General features: G+C 40.9%; 1 protein-coding gene across 3 annotated transcripts in view; it reads right to left on the bottom strand.

Moving 5' to 3' along the window:
• STXBP6 (syntaxin binding protein 6) overlaps positions 1-15,936 on the bottom strand; it is a 339,398-nt gene extending 323,462 nt beyond the window's left edge. The window contains exon 1 of one of the 3 annotated variants that reach the window (XM_078151411.1): positions 15,562-15,936. The gene's annotated coding sequence lies outside the window, so the exon portion shown is untranslated. Of the gene's footprint in view, positions 1-14,452; positions 14,552-15,561 lie in introns of those variants that run through there. The other 2 variants (XM_021004286.2, XM_021004287.2) reach the window with 2 other exon arrangements.
• Between the last annotated feature and the right edge of the window lie 728 nt (positions 15,937-16,664).

The following is a 16,664-nucleotide window of genomic DNA, read 5'->3' as shown; positions in this document are numbered from 1 at the left end:
GTTTAGAAATGTAGCACCAGCCTTAAAAATTACCCAGCTTCATCTGAAAGCTACTGACCACGGCAGTAGCAAATGCATCACAGTATAAGATAGGTTGTCTATGATTGTGCTGCTATCAGCACCTCCTAGAAGTCCTTGTCTTGCTCTCTCTCTCTCTCATTCAACCACTGAAAATCCATGGAATACATGACTATAAAATGAGGGCAAGGCAGTGCCAAGGAAAAGACTCAAGCCAAAAAGAAAATCCAAAGCCTGAAGCACCAGAGTTCCCAGCAAACTCAGACTTGGCTTTTGATACCAGTTTAGCCTTTGTGTGATGGTGGCCCAATTTTGTCCCATCATTGTTGGCATCTGAGTAAGTTTGTGTTCTTGTTAATCCCTAGTGCTAAGTGAGTTGTATTTGAATAGAGAGAGAGAAAGACATCAATCTTGACAGGATTCCACAAAGAAAACTGGAAGTTGATATTAAAGTGTCTATCTGTAGTCAAATATCCACTGGAGGAACTAAAAATAAATTGCTCCTTCAGCATTGCATATTCCTCTCCTTGGACCACCAGAATACTAAATTTCACTTGAGAGAAAATTAATTCTATGGAAAGTTGAAGATCACAGGGCATTTGTCCCAAGAGCTATCCCACTGACCCAACAGCTTGAGCAAATTCCTAACACAGAGCAGACCCTGGGGAACAAAAGAAACTACTACTAATAATTTAGTAGAGCTTTATGGTTCACAAAAGCACTTACTTCCCTACAACAAATTTATGAGGAAGATGGGACAAATATCATTCTCCTAATATTACAGATGAGAAAAGAAGCTCCCAGAGCTTGTGACTTGTTCATAGCAGGTGGACACTACAGGAAGGACCCAAATCCAAGCCACGAGGATCTAAGTCCTTCCATAGTTTCATGCCAACCCTTGGGATAGAGAAAATTTTCCCTCATACTAAAGAAACTGGTCAGGGTTCTCCCCTCCCCCCTAAAAAAACCTAAAATTGCAGCTCTGTTAAGGATACTGACCACACAAAAGTCAATATTCCTAGAGAATTAGACGCTAAATAGGAAATCCTTAACCTGGTGTCAACTGATTCCAGATTTCTGGGAATCTATGAAGTAGAACGGGGAAAAAAAATACATCTTTATTTTCACTACCCTCTAACTGACATTGCTTGGCATTTCCTTTATTCATTTAAAAACATTATTCTGAGAAGGGGTCTATGTGCTTTACAAGACTTCCAAAATAGTTCACAACACCAAAAAAAAAAGTTAAGAACCCCTAAATGTTCAAAGGCTAAACTGGTATCAAAAGCCAAGTCTGAGGCACACCAAATGACTTACAAGGTTGTACTGGCCCTAGAAGCTACATAAGACTCCATATGCACTGAAATATTTAATATTCTTCTATCAACTTTGTGAGACAGTGTATCTACCAGCTGTAGCTACATATTTTGGGCAAACTCATATTCACAACTTTGAGTTTTGTCAAAACTTAGACAAGATATAATGGCATGGGGAGTAAAATTGTAATTACCATATTGGTTACTTTCACAGCAAAGAAAAATTGTGATTTCCCCCAGAGCAGAGGCTGAAGAAGTATCCCTGTTTTGAAAGGCAAATAAAATACATACATTTGACCAATCTCCCTCATCCTCAGAACAAAGACAAAATATAAAAACAAAAATGCTATAATCTTTTCATTAAAATATTTAAAAGGAATATAAACCAAGCTAGAAAGTAAACCTCTTTTGCCTTCAGACTTACTTTTTATGAAATCACAGTATCATAGATTAAGACCTTAGATACAATAGAGCGTAATTTCTTCATTTTATACATGAAGAATTCAGGCTCTCTAATATGTCCAGAATCAAAGCTGAAATGCTTTAGTTGGCATTAAAAGCCTTTCAAAATCTCGTCCCTTCCTGTCTTTTTAGTCTTAAACATTACTCCCCTCCACAGACATCATAACCCAGACACAACTACCTGCCTTCTTGAGTTCACAAAACTTCATCTCCCAACTCTATCTTTTCAATGGCAGTCCTCCATACTTGGAATTCTCTTGCCTCACTTCCATCTACTGACCTCCCCTTGGCATTCTTCAAGATGCAGCTCTTTAAAAGCTCTGAAGGAGGCCTTTCCAGGTCCCCTTCATTGCTGGTGCTTACTCTCAAGTTTACTATCTATTCTGCATATGTTTTGTCAGTACACGATTGTTTTCATGTTGTCTCCTCCATTAGAATGTGAGTTTCATAAGAGCAAGATCCCCATTTTTGCCTTTCTTTATATCTCCAGCTTTAGGGCAGTGCCTTATACATAGAATGCACTTATTAACAAATGCTTACTGACTGAAGGACTATTAAGCCACCTGTCCACAGTCACACAGGTGGTGTGGTTGGTTCTACACTAGGGAAATAATCATTTATCATGAGATCATACAATTTAAACCTAGAAAGGTCTTTCTGGGTTCCCTAAAGTTATTGTTCAGCCCTGCCTATATTGTAATCTGATTACCAGTGTGAAAATTTTGGTAAAGCATTTATCAAGCACGATGTGCCAGGCACTGTATTAAGCCCTCGGGATACAAATGAAAGCAAGGAAGACAGTCCTTGCTGGAGAGGAGAAGGGGAAAGGTTGAAATACATAAGAAGCATGGGTTGGAGCTGGTGGTCCAGAAATCAGCTACTAAGGTAGAGGCTTGGTTCCAGGCAAAATAAATTAAAAACTCACCTATTATAAACAAGGTTTTGTTCCTGACCATGAAATTGATAGAACTAGATGCCACCCCCGGTAGGGTGAACAAAAGTTATGGGAGGAATAGAAATGAGCAGAGTGTCCTTTAGGAGTCAAGCCAAAAAACTCAGTTGGTTCTTTGGATTTCAAAGAAATCCAGAATTTTCAGTCTAAGGTGGAGTGAATGGAGGTCGAGGGAGACAGTAGTGATCAGAGAGAGAGAACAGAAAATCCTACCAAGGGAGTAGAATGAGGTATCAGAGAATGAGGGACTGACTCCTTCAAAATCAGTCTCTTCCCATGGCCATGTTCTTTTCTGACAGTTATATAGTCATTGCCAACCTGCTAGTCCAAGCTACATCTGCACTACTTTAGGCCCAGACAACATTGCCCAGAAGAAAAACACAAAAACACATACACACACACACACACACACACACACACACACGGAGTTCTATAAACTCAATAGCCCCTGACTCCTGGAAATTCATGTTAAAAGAGAGGAAAAAACAACCAATGGTGTTAATTCGATCTGGATTGTTGGATTAGGTCTAATTCAACGATGGTGTCATTTCCCCTATTGGGAATTCAATCCTTCAGAGTCTAAGTGATAATTAGAGCAAGCTGTGATCAGAGCTGGGGGTCGGGGGAAGCTTAAAAAAACTTCACTCTCCCATAAGCAGGAAGTTATATTCCAGGAATGGACTGTGAACCTCAGTGACCCAATACTGGAGCAGCTATGATGACCTTCATGAAATCAAGGAGCATCAGGATGACTGCCTGACATTAAACTTATCCAGGGGAGCAAAAGTAATAAATTCACAAATACAAGAAGTTATGTCCAAAACCAAAAGAATAGCACTGATTAAAAAAAGTGGGGGGTAGGTGTTTTTGTCACTGCAGGAAAAGGTAATGTCAGCAGAAAAGAGGGGCAACACCCAAGTCACACAGTGAGTTCCAGGAAAGAATTTGAAAGTGGAAGAGTTTACCTACTTGTATAAAGTGAGAGTCCAATAAATCAACTAAGTTTTAATAATTACTTGTAGCTCAGAGGAGGTTGACAAGCAGGTTTTCCTCTACCAAGTGCTGATTACTATCAGGAAAAGAGGTAACATGAACCTTACAACTTTATCTTTTGAAACAGTTAAATGAGCACTTGAATTTTTCTGGACACAGCTACGGAAGGGGTTGCTTTAGTGTTCAGCATGATTTATATAAAAGCTTCAATGCACAACTGGAAACAAGATAAAACAAGACTGCTTGTTCAGTTTGACATAACAGTTCAGGAACCAGAGAGCTGACCAACCAATTTCCTAAAAGGCCAGTCCATTTGCTTGCTACATTGTTATTTCTTTTTTCCCCTGTAGTAACCCTAGAAAAACATGAAGTAAAGGTACCAACTCAACAACTATTTTGAGTGCCCATTGTAAAAGCACCCTAGGCAAATGCACTGAGATAAAGGAAGCAGTATGTCATTAGACACACCTTTATCATGGTCAGCTAGCCACACAAGTGGGTGAGAATAATAACATGTAGTCTGTCACACGGGCAATAGGACAGATACACTTGAACAATTCGAACACTGTGATTGTAGGTATTCCCTGCAACAATGTAGATTCCAACCCTGCTAGAATTGTTGAGTAGGGGAAAAATCATCACTGATGATTGGACTGAATTTAGGTAGACTGGTCCTAAATTCAATTCAACAAACACTTATGACCCACCAAGGCTAAGCTGCGATGCACTGTCCTAGGTGTTGAAGATAGAAAGTCAAAAATGAAGATTAGTCCCTACTCTTCAGAGGCTTATTCCGTTGGATAATACAATATATGAACAGATTGTCAGGAGCACTGGCTGGAAGTTGGGCTTGAGGTAAGGTAGAACGTCCTCATAACTTCCTCCTGATGAGAGCTGTCCAAAAACAGAACAAGCTGCCTAGGGAAGCAGTGGGTTCCCCAATGGAGGCCTTCAAACAGAGGCTGGATGACTGCTTGTCAGGTATGCTATGGGAGAGATCAATCTCTACAACATTATTAAGTAAGTAGAGTTAGGTAAGTAGGCCTTTTTTAGTGTACGTAAGACTACATGACTATTCAGGGCACTCTTTTTTTTAACATTTATTAATTTATTTTTAATTTTCAACATTCATTTCCACAAGATTTTGAGTTTCAAATGTTCTCCCCATCTTGCCCCTCCCCCACCCCAAGATGGCATGCATTCTGAACACCCCTTCCCCTAATCTGCCTTCCCTTCTATCTCCTCCCCCCTCTTCCCTTATCCCTTTCCCCTTCTATTTTCCTGTAGGGCAGGATAGATTTCTATACCCCATTGTCTACTATCTTATTTATTTCCCAGGTACATGTGAAAACAATTTTTAACATTTATTTTTAAAACTTTGGGCTCCAAATTTTTTCCCTTCCTCCCTCCCTACCCACCTTCATTGAGAAGGCAAGCAACTCTATATAGGTTATACATGTGTAGCCATGCAAAACACTTCCATAGTTGTCACGTTGTGAAAAACTAACCATATTTCCCTTCATCCTATCCCACCTCCCTCCCCATTTATTCTACTCTCTTTTGACCCTGTGGCTCCTCAGAAGTGTTTTCTTCTGATTACCCCTTCCCTTAATCTGCCCTCCCTTCTATCACCCCCCCATCTCCTTCCCCACTATTTTCCTGTAGGGTAAGATAGATTTCCATACCCAATTGAGTGTGTATGTTATTCCCTCCTTAAGCCAAATCTGATGAGAATAAGATTCACTTATTCTCAGGACACTCTTGAATCATCATAAGGGGGCCATCATAATAGGGCCATCAGTTGTCCTCATCTATATCTGCCATTTCCGGAGGAGAAAGTGAATTTGGTGACCTTGCATAGCCCTTTCTCACTTAAATCCAATTCACTTACAGGTCGTGGCTTCATCTTCCTAATGTCACGGTCGAACGAAGGACAAACAACAACGAATCATCGTGCAACTAACTGAGAAGCCCTATGGTATATCGGGGCTCAATGAAATCAACACAATACACTGTCACCTATGAAGCATAATATCAACACAATATCATCTATGAAAAAGCAGTAGACTTGGAATCAGAAAACCTGGCTTCCAGATCTGCTACTTACACGCATGACCCTGGGCAGGTCAGCTTTTCACCTGCTAAGTTAGGAGATTGTATTGAATCCTTCAGTTCCCTTCAGGAACAAAAATTAAGGTACTTCGGATTTCAGGTAAAGTGGCACAAAAGAATTCAAAAAGAGAAAGATCTCATATAGGGGTTTAATGAAGCTATCATCCAAGAGTTGCCAACTAAGCTGGGCACTGAAGGAAGAAAAAGGATTTCACAGGTATTGAAGGAAAGCATTCCAGGCCTGGGAGACAACATGCACCAAGTTAGAGAGGTAAGAAAAGGTGGGACAATTCAGTGGAACAACAAGCCATCCAGTCTGGCTGGCATGGAGGATGTGATGAAGTTGAAAGAGGCAGGTTGAAGCCAGAACAAGAAAGGCCTTGAATATCCGATTGTATGAAGTGAGAGGCCAATAAATCAACTAGTTAATGGTGTACCAGTGCACCATAAATCAACTAGTTAATAGGTGTACCAGTCCACTGCAGCTCCTTTTGTGGATGTTAAGAGTTTCTATAGAAGAAGCAAACTGGCGAAGGACACCAAAAGCACACATGCCTTTAATCTGGCCCTTGAATAAGAGAAGGCTCTTAAACTGAGACACCTGTGAGTTGAGAGACGCGGGGAAAAGAGCATATCTACATCACTGTCATAACAGAGACAAGAACAGCTCGAAAAATCACTGTAAAAGCAGACACAGACAGATACCTGGAGGGGCAGAAAGTGGTCAGGATTCATCCACCCCTGAAAACCGCAGGCCGAAGGTAAGATGATCTCCAGGCCAATGCAGAAGAAGAAGGGGATCCAGCGGGCAGCACTCCCCAGACCCCACAGCCTGCTCATGCCACTAGTTCGTCACTCATTGTTAGTATGGGCATGCCTAGGTTCTATCCCAGAAAACAGGGCTGCTCCCAGACACAGTTAAAAGCCAGGCATTTTATCAGGAGCAAAAGCTCAAACAGGAAAACCTCACTGATTTCCCACTTCCGATGTCCCAAGCCGGCTTGTTCTTGCTGTTGTTCAGTCATTTTAGTGGTGTTTAGTCATGTCATGAAGTCGACTCTTCATGACCCCATTTGGGGTTTCCAGTACAGATACTGGAGATTCCTTCGCAGCTCATTTTATAGATGAGGAACTAAAGCAAACAAAGTTAAGTGACTTGCCCAAGGTCACACAGCTAGTAAGTGTCTGAGGCCAGATTTGAACTCAGGAAAATGAGTCTTCCTAACTTTAGGCCTGGCACTCTATCTACTTAGCCACCTAAGAGGCCTTGATTATCAAAGCTGCATAGGGCATGGAGGGGCTGCTGGATGGCACAGCAGAAAGTGTGCTAGATTTGGAGTCAAAGGACCTGAGTTCAAATCTAAGTTATGCAACTTGTTACAACCTAACTGACCTGGTATAAATCATTTAATTTCATCTGTGAAAGGAGGTGAGTGTAGACTTCTATTGTCTCTTCTAGCTTTATAATCTATAGTCCTAAAAGGAGAAGATATGGAGGAGAGTTGGAGGACCTTATTGGATTCAATCTATTTGTCAAATAGGTAGCAAGTTCACCTGATGAAACACAGAGAATTGGGTTGGAGTTGGTATCTGGGGAGAGTGATGAAGATTTGGAATAGGTGCATCAAGAAGAGATGGAGAAAAAAGGTTGCCAGGAAGTAATAAGGTCATGGTTGAGGTTGGATAGAAAATTAATAACTACTATAAAGTTTGCATAATGGTTTATAAAACACTTTCCTCAAAGCAATCCTATGAGATATCTCCATTTAAAATAGGACGAAACCAAGATTGAGAGGCTAAATGAGTTGTCAGTTATCACATAGCGTAGTAAAGGGCAGAGAGAGCTAGGACTCAAAATTTATCAGAGACCTTCCATCTCCCCACACTGCAAGATCTATTCAATTCAACTAAACATTTACTGATCACCTTCTACTGGCATACCTTGTTTTATTGCACTTGAGATATTGCATTTTTTACAAATTGAAGGTTTCTGACAACTTTGCATTGAGCAAATCTTGGAGCCATTTTTCCAACAGAATGTGTTCACATCATGTCTCTGGGTCACATGTTGGTAATTATTACAATATTCCGAACTTTTTCATTATTATTGTATCTATTATAGTGATCTGTGAGCAGCGATCTTCAATGTTACTACTTTAATTGTTTGGGGCACCACAAGCTGTGCCCATATAAGATATCAAACTTAATTGGTAAATGTTGTGTGTATTCTGACTGCTTCACCAATCTCTGCTCCCTCATTTCTCTCCTCCTCCTCAAGCTCCCCCCCATTCCCTGAGACACAAAAATATTTAATTTAAGCCAATTAATAACCCTACAATATCCTCTAAGTGTTCAAGTAAAAGGAAAAGTCCATCGATGCCACAAACTTCATTGTTTTATTTTAAGAAATTGCCACAGCCCCTCCAATCTTCAGCAACCACCACCCTGATCAGTCAACAGCCATCAACACTGAGGTAAAACCCTCCACCAGCAAAAAAAAAAAATACAAATTGCTTAAGGCTTAAGTGATGGTTAGCATTTTTTTAGCAACAAAATATTTTTTTTAATTAAGGTACAACTTTTTTTTAGACATATTATTGCACACAGTACTGACTATAGTTCAGTGTAAACATAACTTTTATATGTATTGGGAAACCAAAAAATTTGTGTGTCTTGCTTTATTGTTAGATCTTTTTGTGTGTGTGTGGTGGTCTGGGACTGAACCTGCAATATCTCCAAGGTATACCCGTATAGATGATGCACAGAGATAGGTGCAGAGATTCAAAAAAAAAGAAAATTATTCTTGCCTCAAAGAATTTGCTGAGAGACAGGGGAATGAGAGGAGAGAAAACATGTACAGAGAGAAGTAAAAACACAAGGTAAGTTCCAGAGGCAAAGAACCTGATAATTGCTAGGGAAAACAGAGAGGGGGAATAGGAGAACACTAGGAGATGTGCCTAAACTGTGCTTTGAAGGAAGCTAGGACTTGACTTAAAAGCAGAAATACCTGGGCTGTAATCCTACTTCAAGTCCTTACTTGCTAAGGCCAATCGCTTAATTTTTCTAAAGCTTAGATTCCTCATCTGTAAAATGGGAGTAATAACAGCACCATTCTCCCAGGATTGTTGTGAGGGTCAAATAAAGTAATGTATGTAGAGCACTTTGACAAACTTAAAAGTGTTATCTAAAGTGTCACCCGGAATAAATGTTGCTATAAATGGATGGCAACAAAGAGGACACATTATGAGAAGGTCCAGAAGAAAACAACAAAAGAGATTTAGACAAAAGATGGCAATGATTATTAAATGGCATAAAACCTCTTTATCTGAAAGGAATGTGCAAAGGAAAAAAAAAACCTCTTCCACAAGAAATATATTTTAATTCTATTTTTAATTTTTTTTTTTGTTTGAAAGGGGTAATACCACACAGTGGAGAGAGAGAGCTAGCCTCAGAATCAGAAAGCCCCAAGTTCAAGGCCTACCTCTGAACCCACCCAATAACTGGTTATGTGACCCAGAGTCAACCAGTTACCTCTCAGTGCCCCCAGATAACTCTCTTAAAGAATAAATTGCAGCAAAGTTTTTTGTCTACATCTGGAAAGGGAACTTTCTACACTAGAGAAATCAGAGGAACCATCAAAACACTTTTTAGTGTATACATATATACACATATGTACATAAATAGGTGAAGCCTACAGACTCCTCAGAATTTTTTAAATGCATAAAATAAAATATATAGAATTACAAAGGAAACCAATCACATTAAAATAAAGATGCAGTTTGTTTCCCATCCAAGTTCATGTTCTTCCTGGAATCTATCCATAGATTTCAGATTTAGAACCCTTGAAATAAGGTAAGGTAAACAGTATTTGCCATTTTGGCTCTGAATTTATGTATATGTGTGCATGTATGTATACACACATACATATGTGAACATTTGTGTGTATATACATGCACACACACACACACACACATATATATATATACATATATATATATATATAATATATATATATATATATATATATATATATATATATATATATATATATATATATATACATATATATATATATGCAACCTGACTCTCTTTCTGTATGTACATGTGTTTATTTATTTATCCAATTATCCCTTTCAAAGAGTTCTTATTTCAGGGGTATGGCATAAACTCAGACCAATATAATATTGTCTTTTATTCCCAGGAGGGAAACATAGTTGGCCTTTTAGCAGATCTGGGTCAAGGTATCTGTGCACCTTAGGGAAGGTTTAAAAATTACCCTACCTCCTCACCCTCCAATGGCAACTCAGAATATTCACTATAACACATGGGACTTGAATTATTATAAAATGAAGTACCTGCATGCTCAAGAGAGCCAAATTCTCTGATACTAAAAATGATACTTCTATAAAAATTAATACTAAAAAGTGTCCCTTATTGCCTTTATGAGGCAGCAGTGAGGTACATTGGTTATAGAGCGAGACCTAGAGTTAGGAAGACCTCAGGTTCAGATCCAGCTCAGACACTTTCTAGCTGTGTGGTGCTGGACAAGCTACTTAATCGGTCTGCCTTAGTTTCCTCAATTATAAAATGAGGATAATAACAACACCTACATTAATAGGTTATTGTGAGGTGGGAATGAAATACTATTTGTAAAGCACTTAGCACAGTGACCAACACGTAGGACATGTCATATAAATGCGACCTCTTATTATCATCATCATTTCTTCTCTATGTGTTGCACACTGGGCAGCTGTCTACCTTGTCTATCCCTAACCTCAGCTCTGTCTTCCTTTCAGACAATAGAGAAATTGTAAAAATGCTTAAACCTTGAGGAACTTCCACAAAGAGAAAAAATAGTCCAAGCCATTTAAATGGTAAAGTCAAATGAAAATCACTGTCCTATTCGGCTTCCAGCATTAAAAAGCCAGGACATCACAAGCTGTTCAGACATTCCCCAATCTCACTCTTTCTATTTATATTGTACTCCAGGTGGTTACATTATATGCATGCATATATATGTGTGTATGTGTATTTAGATAAATAGACATAGATTAGATAGATAGATAGACAGATAGATAGATAGACAGATAGACAGTCAGAAAAGTGTTGCTTCATTGGATCATCATAGTTCTTTAAAGAAAGGGTAAGCAATTGATGATATGCACTGGGAAAAACAAAATCTAGTTTGTTTTGGGAATTCTACAACCTCAAAAGCCAAAAGACTAATTCACAATTACACCACCACTACCACCAAGCGCCTTTGGATCTTTCTTTGCATTGCAAACTCAAGTAGACCCACAAGGCTTATCTAAAGCCAGATAAGTTCACTGCCCAAAAGAACTTCAGGCTATATCAAAACCTGATCCCATACCAGAAACCGCATATACCGTTCCCCTTATTCTATTCCAGGGGTTCTTAATTGGAGACCCATGAACAGATTTAAGAGAATCCCTTGAATCTGGAAGAAAAACAAATTACTCCTTTATTTCAATATGATTGGTTTTCCTTGTACTCCTACATATTTAATGTTACAAATTTAAAAACAATGCTTAGCACAACTCCTAGCACATAGTAGGTGGTTAATAAATTCTTGTTGACTGCCTGACATTATTCTAAGAAAGAGGCTATGAACTTCACCAGACTGCCAAATGGATCCACAACACAAAAAAGTTAAGACCCCTACTATATTCCCTTTCTTCAGCAATTTAGCAGAAATAGGGAAATTTAGGGGGTAGTTTAAGGTTGGCTAAACTATAAATATTTATCAGCATCTAAGTTATATGGGTCATTAGTGAAATAGTCTTGGAAATCTACAAAGCTGACACATCTCCCCAAAGCTCTACCTTCCTGCTCCCTGATAGACAGGTGGGAGAGATTAGATCCTTACCTTACTATCAAGGCACCACTAGCTTATAGAAAGAAGACTTACTTAGATTCCCACTGATACATAAGACACAGGATTTAAAGTTGTAAGGAAGCTCAGCTCTCTTGTCTTACAGATAAAAAAACTAAGGTTCACAAAGGTCAAGTGTGTCCCCCAAAGGGTTCCTCTCATGTTATCTGTTAGGAAGGATATACTTGAGTCTTCCAAGAGCACAGGGCAAGCTTCCTATTCACAGAAGGTGCCACCTGAAATTCTTGTGAAACCTGCTCTGAAGTGTTCCTGTTCTTTTAAAGTGGTAAGGTTCTTTTGCCTAGACACTGATGATTCCAGAGTCTAGAAGCAGGGGAGAAGTTTTATGGAGCAAAGCATGGTGAAGAGACTTTGCTAGAGAGGCCTAGGAGCTCAAGGCCAGCATGAGGCCAAGCATTTCACTATTTGGAGGGAAAAAAAGAGATTTCCATTTCCTGTTGGGGAATTAATGCAATTTAGAGAAGCAACATAGTATAAACTATTATACAATAGACTGTTGTTTTCAGGGTGGCTACACACCAAAGGAAAGAATTATTTGACCAACTTCCTAAGTCACTTGCTCCTGTCACAGTGAATTCTTGTACCAACCTAGAAGGGAAAAGGCCATGTCCCAGTATTCAATTCAAATAGCTAACATTTATCATGGAACTACAAAGTTCAAAGCACTATGATAACAACAGGAGATAAGAAAAGAAAGACTCCTGCCCTCAAAGAGTTTATGTTCTACTAGGAGGGGATTCAGTACATACAAAGTTATATAATGTAATTTCAAGTTGGATAACAGTTAAGGATATCAGGAAAATTACCTGAGCTTTGGAGAAGTCCAGAGATTCTAAACAATGAAGAAATGGAAGGAGTTCACACCAGATTCCAGGGGGAGGGAGAGGAGAGACCAGTAGGCCAGTTTACATGGAATGGAAAGTACAATTGGTTGAAAGAATAATGAAAAGACTGGCAAAGTAAATGGGAGCTAGGTTGCAGAGGTCTTTAAATTCTAGGCTGAGGATTGTGTATTCTATCCTGGAAACAACAGGGAGCCACTGAGAATTTTTGTTTAAAGGTGTAGCAGAGTCAAATATGTATTTTAGGAATATCAGTTTGGCAGCTGTTATAGAATGTATTGGAAAAGAGATGGAATGGAAGCAGGGAGGCCAACTTACTAGTTGGCTTTGAGATAAGCAGTAATTCAAATTTAGGATCATGGAATCAGTTCTAGGGCTAGAATCATGCTGCTGACACCCTGCCTCCCCCTTGGTTTACAGATGAGGAAACTAACACATATATGTTAAATGACTTGCCCAAGGTCACCCAGGCAGAAAATGGAAATCCCAACTCAATCCAGGTCTTCTATCTATGATACATAATCTTTCTGAGATCTGGGGAAAAATCCATTCCTCATATCTCTGTCTCTCCAAGCAATGCACTGCTTTGTATTACCACACTTGTCAATTAATTCAACAAGCTTTTACTAAGTGCCTATTACTTGAAAGTCACCTTGCTAGAAACTGGACATACAACCACCAAAAAATGTCAGTTCTTGCCCTCCTGGATGTTAAATTCTGTTATCACAGTTTCTTGTTAATAGCCGGCACTCATTAATAATCTTTAAAGATGAAAGAGTTACCAGTAGTTTCACTTAGAAATCAGGCCCCAAATACAAATTCAACCTCCCTTTTAATCAGCAAAAAGCAAAATTTGTTCCTAGTCGCAGAGAATGAACAGAAAGGGACATCAATTATTACCTGCCCCTAAGGCATGCTCTTCCTTTCTTCCCAGAGCCCCAGTTTAGGCCTCAGGCTGGCTAGGAAGATGAGGTACAGTTAGCTTCACTGATGCCCTCCCTAACAGATTTCTCCTTTGTGACTGCCTCAGCTCTGTCCTCCTCCTAAGATAATGGTGAAGATGCCAGCACCAAACTTGGACTGTCTTCTAACCAGAAGAAGGAAAAAAAAAACACTGGTTTATCTTATGATGGAGATACATCGAAGGAAGAGAACATAAAAGATGAGAAGCTACATTTTTTTTTAAAGGAGGAAAAAGGCCAGAGCAAACGAACCTCTCAGGGATAAAGTAGATGCTCCAGTTACCAATTCTTTATCAAATAGTCATCACTTAAGCATTATTTGAAAAGTAGCCCATGAAACTAAAAGGAACACTGGGGAAATTCAAACACTTGGAGTTACCCATGGACAAATAATATTTATAGTTTGAGGTTAATCTGCTTTCAGTAAAAGCCAGAGTATCTGAACTTAAGCAAAAAGTACAAATTAACACTGCAGAGTTCTGAAAGGAGCCGGCGGTGGAGCCTAGAAACCTGCCTTGGCCACTCCAGTTTCACTCCATGCCCCACAAAATCCAAAGCAAAAAACCGGCGGCACTTCTGATGATAAGCCCTTTAACGTGTGCCATTTTAGAGTCATGTATGTCCCTTTAAGAACTTCGCACACAGACCTCAACAAGACAAGGTATTCAGCCAAAAAGAAGGCTTATTTCTAGCCTGCATAATAATTTCTGGAATGATTCCTACCAGCAGCTTCTAAGGCGAATAGCAGCTCACTGCTCTCAACCCAAGCTTTTCCAGCTCCTGTATTATGACAGAGTGATTCTTGGGCACGAAAACCCCCCAAACTAAAAACAAGAGGTGGAAAAACTCCAACCAAGAAACCCTAAGCATCCTCTACACACCTGCATTTCACAACAATGCCATTTCCAGTGTCCCGGGACGGTCAGCACTGAAATTTTGGGAGCCTTCTGCTTTGGGTGATCCCACTTATTCCTAATCAATCCCTCCTAGCCCCTGGGGAAGGAAAAAAATAGGAGAGGGAGTGTCAGTTAGCTCCACCCCCAATGACCTAGAGCTCAAGCCAAGAACAGATACACATTTGTTTCAACTACTGGAGCAACTGTATGTCATCCCTAACTCTCAACCCGGCCCTTTCCTCCAACCCTACTCTAGCCCTTTCTTCTCTGGAATGTGCTTCCACAGACAGGCCATAGGGGAGAGGGGGGAAAAAAATTCCATAGGCAAGAACGGCAGGGAACATTCATCCACCCCAAACTAACCACGTTCCCCCTTCTTTCAGTCTCACTCATATAGGAGGCTGGTTTCTGGCAGGCGCCCAACCCGGAGTTGGCGCTCACCACAGCAAACTCAAAATGCCAGTTGCCTCCAGCCACAGATCCAAAAGCAAATGCCCCAGGGCAAGGGGAGAAGCATCCGCCTCCAGTTTGCCAGGAGAGAGCCTTTAGGAAGATCCCAGGAGTGAAGATCTGGGGTTATTTGCGAATTTCAGGCTCTGGATAGAAATTAAGAAGCTCAGTCCGAGCTCCAGGGGAGCTTAACCCATTCAGCTCGCCCACTTTTCGTGGCCTCAGAAGCAACACCCCTCCTCTCTCTGGGAAAAGAGGGGTATCCTCTCCTCTGACGGAAAAAGGTGGAAGAAGAAGGAATCCATCCCTAACTTTCTCAGAAAAAAAAATCTGCTCTGCAGTCTACCCAATCCACTTATGCACATCAGGATTTAATATTGGGGGGATAAAAGGGGATGGGCAAAGTTACCCTCTTAGTCTGCACTGACCAATTGAGATGTCCTGACTAGAAAGCCTCCTCTATCACTGCCTGCAAACTTAAGAACATCTTGCTCGTATTCACCACCGATGCTGCCCCCTCCCCAGAGGAGCCGCATCTGAACAGAGCGGGCAGCTCCCCAAAAGCTGGCGTTCCAATTGCATCAAACCTTCCCTCCCTTCACCAGTCCCTGTTTCTCCTCTCCTCCCCACTCCCGAGCCCCTACCTTGCAACACTGCTCGTGCTCCCGAAGGTACAAGTGCGCGGCACGCGCCCCGGCTCTAGCCGCCTCTGTCCGTGGGGCTTACCCCACGCGGGGTCCTGGGCTTCAGCGAGGAAGGCTCGGTCGGGCCCGGGCTGGCTCCTCCGCTCCGGTTCCTTCTCCCGCGCGCGCAGCTAGGGAGGGGTGAGGGCGAAAACTCCCGGCAACTCCAACTCCAGTCACTGGGGCTCCAGCTGCAGCCGCCCGCCAGCCGCGGAGTGCAAACGCTTGTAATGCAAACCTGCCCCCGCTGGCGGACTCTGAGCATGCCCAGTTTGGCTGCTAACTACAGCTACCTTGCCCGGGGCAAAGGGCTGAAGGGAGTCCTCGGCCCTCCAGGAAGCCCCTTGGGGAAGGAGGGAGGCGGGAAAAGGTGGGAGGCATCTGGGCTGTGGGCAGGGTTGAAGTTAGGACCTGGGTCAGGCTGGGACAGTTCCTGGTAACTCTTGGAAAGGGTAAATGGCAAAAATGGGTAAACGTGGGTGGAGCGGAGAACCTTGCAAGTTTTACCAGGCGTGGAAGACGACTAAGGTGGGGTTTTTTTTGTTTGTTTTAGGTGTTTTGTTTTGTTTTGTTTTTAAACCTTTACCTTAGGTTCTAATGGAGTGGAAAGTTGGAGACATTTCTTTGTAGAAGAGCCCTAGGCAAAGGGAAAGTAATGCATCGAGTGGGGAAGACTTTATACAGTAGCATTCTCCCTGTTATACCGTCTTAATATAACACTGTTTTAAGAAATCACTCAGTGTCTCTGAAGAGCAGTTTTCCAGACAACTCTAGATGTGCTACACTTGTAATATGTGGCATGTTGTAGCTGGGAAAGTATTGAAGAATTAGAAAACTATGTGACTTTGGTCAAATAACAATCCCCCTGGGCCATATTTTTCCTCTGCAAAATGCGTGATGACAGGAACTTGTCTTACTTCAGGAATTGTTTGGAGGTTAAAATAAAAAGTGAAAGGGCTTGAAAATTCTAAAGGACTTCACAATTTTTTTAATCTGATGCAAAAATCTGATATACAAAGATAAAATTCTAAGAGTGATCAGTAAAGATGTAATCAAGGACATCC

Source organism: Phascolarctos cinereus, unplaced genomic scaffold (genome assembly GCF_003287225.1).
Source record: "Phascolarctos cinereus isolate Bilbo 61053 unplaced genomic scaffold, phaCin_HiC Scaffold_3;HRSCAF=262, whole genome shotgun sequence".
Classification (NCBI taxonomy): Eukaryota; Metazoa; Chordata; class Mammalia; order Diprotodontia; family Phascolarctidae; genus Phascolarctos; species Phascolarctos cinereus.
Note: the sequence above shows the minus strand (reverse complement) of the source record. Positions and strands in the feature narration are given on the sequence as shown.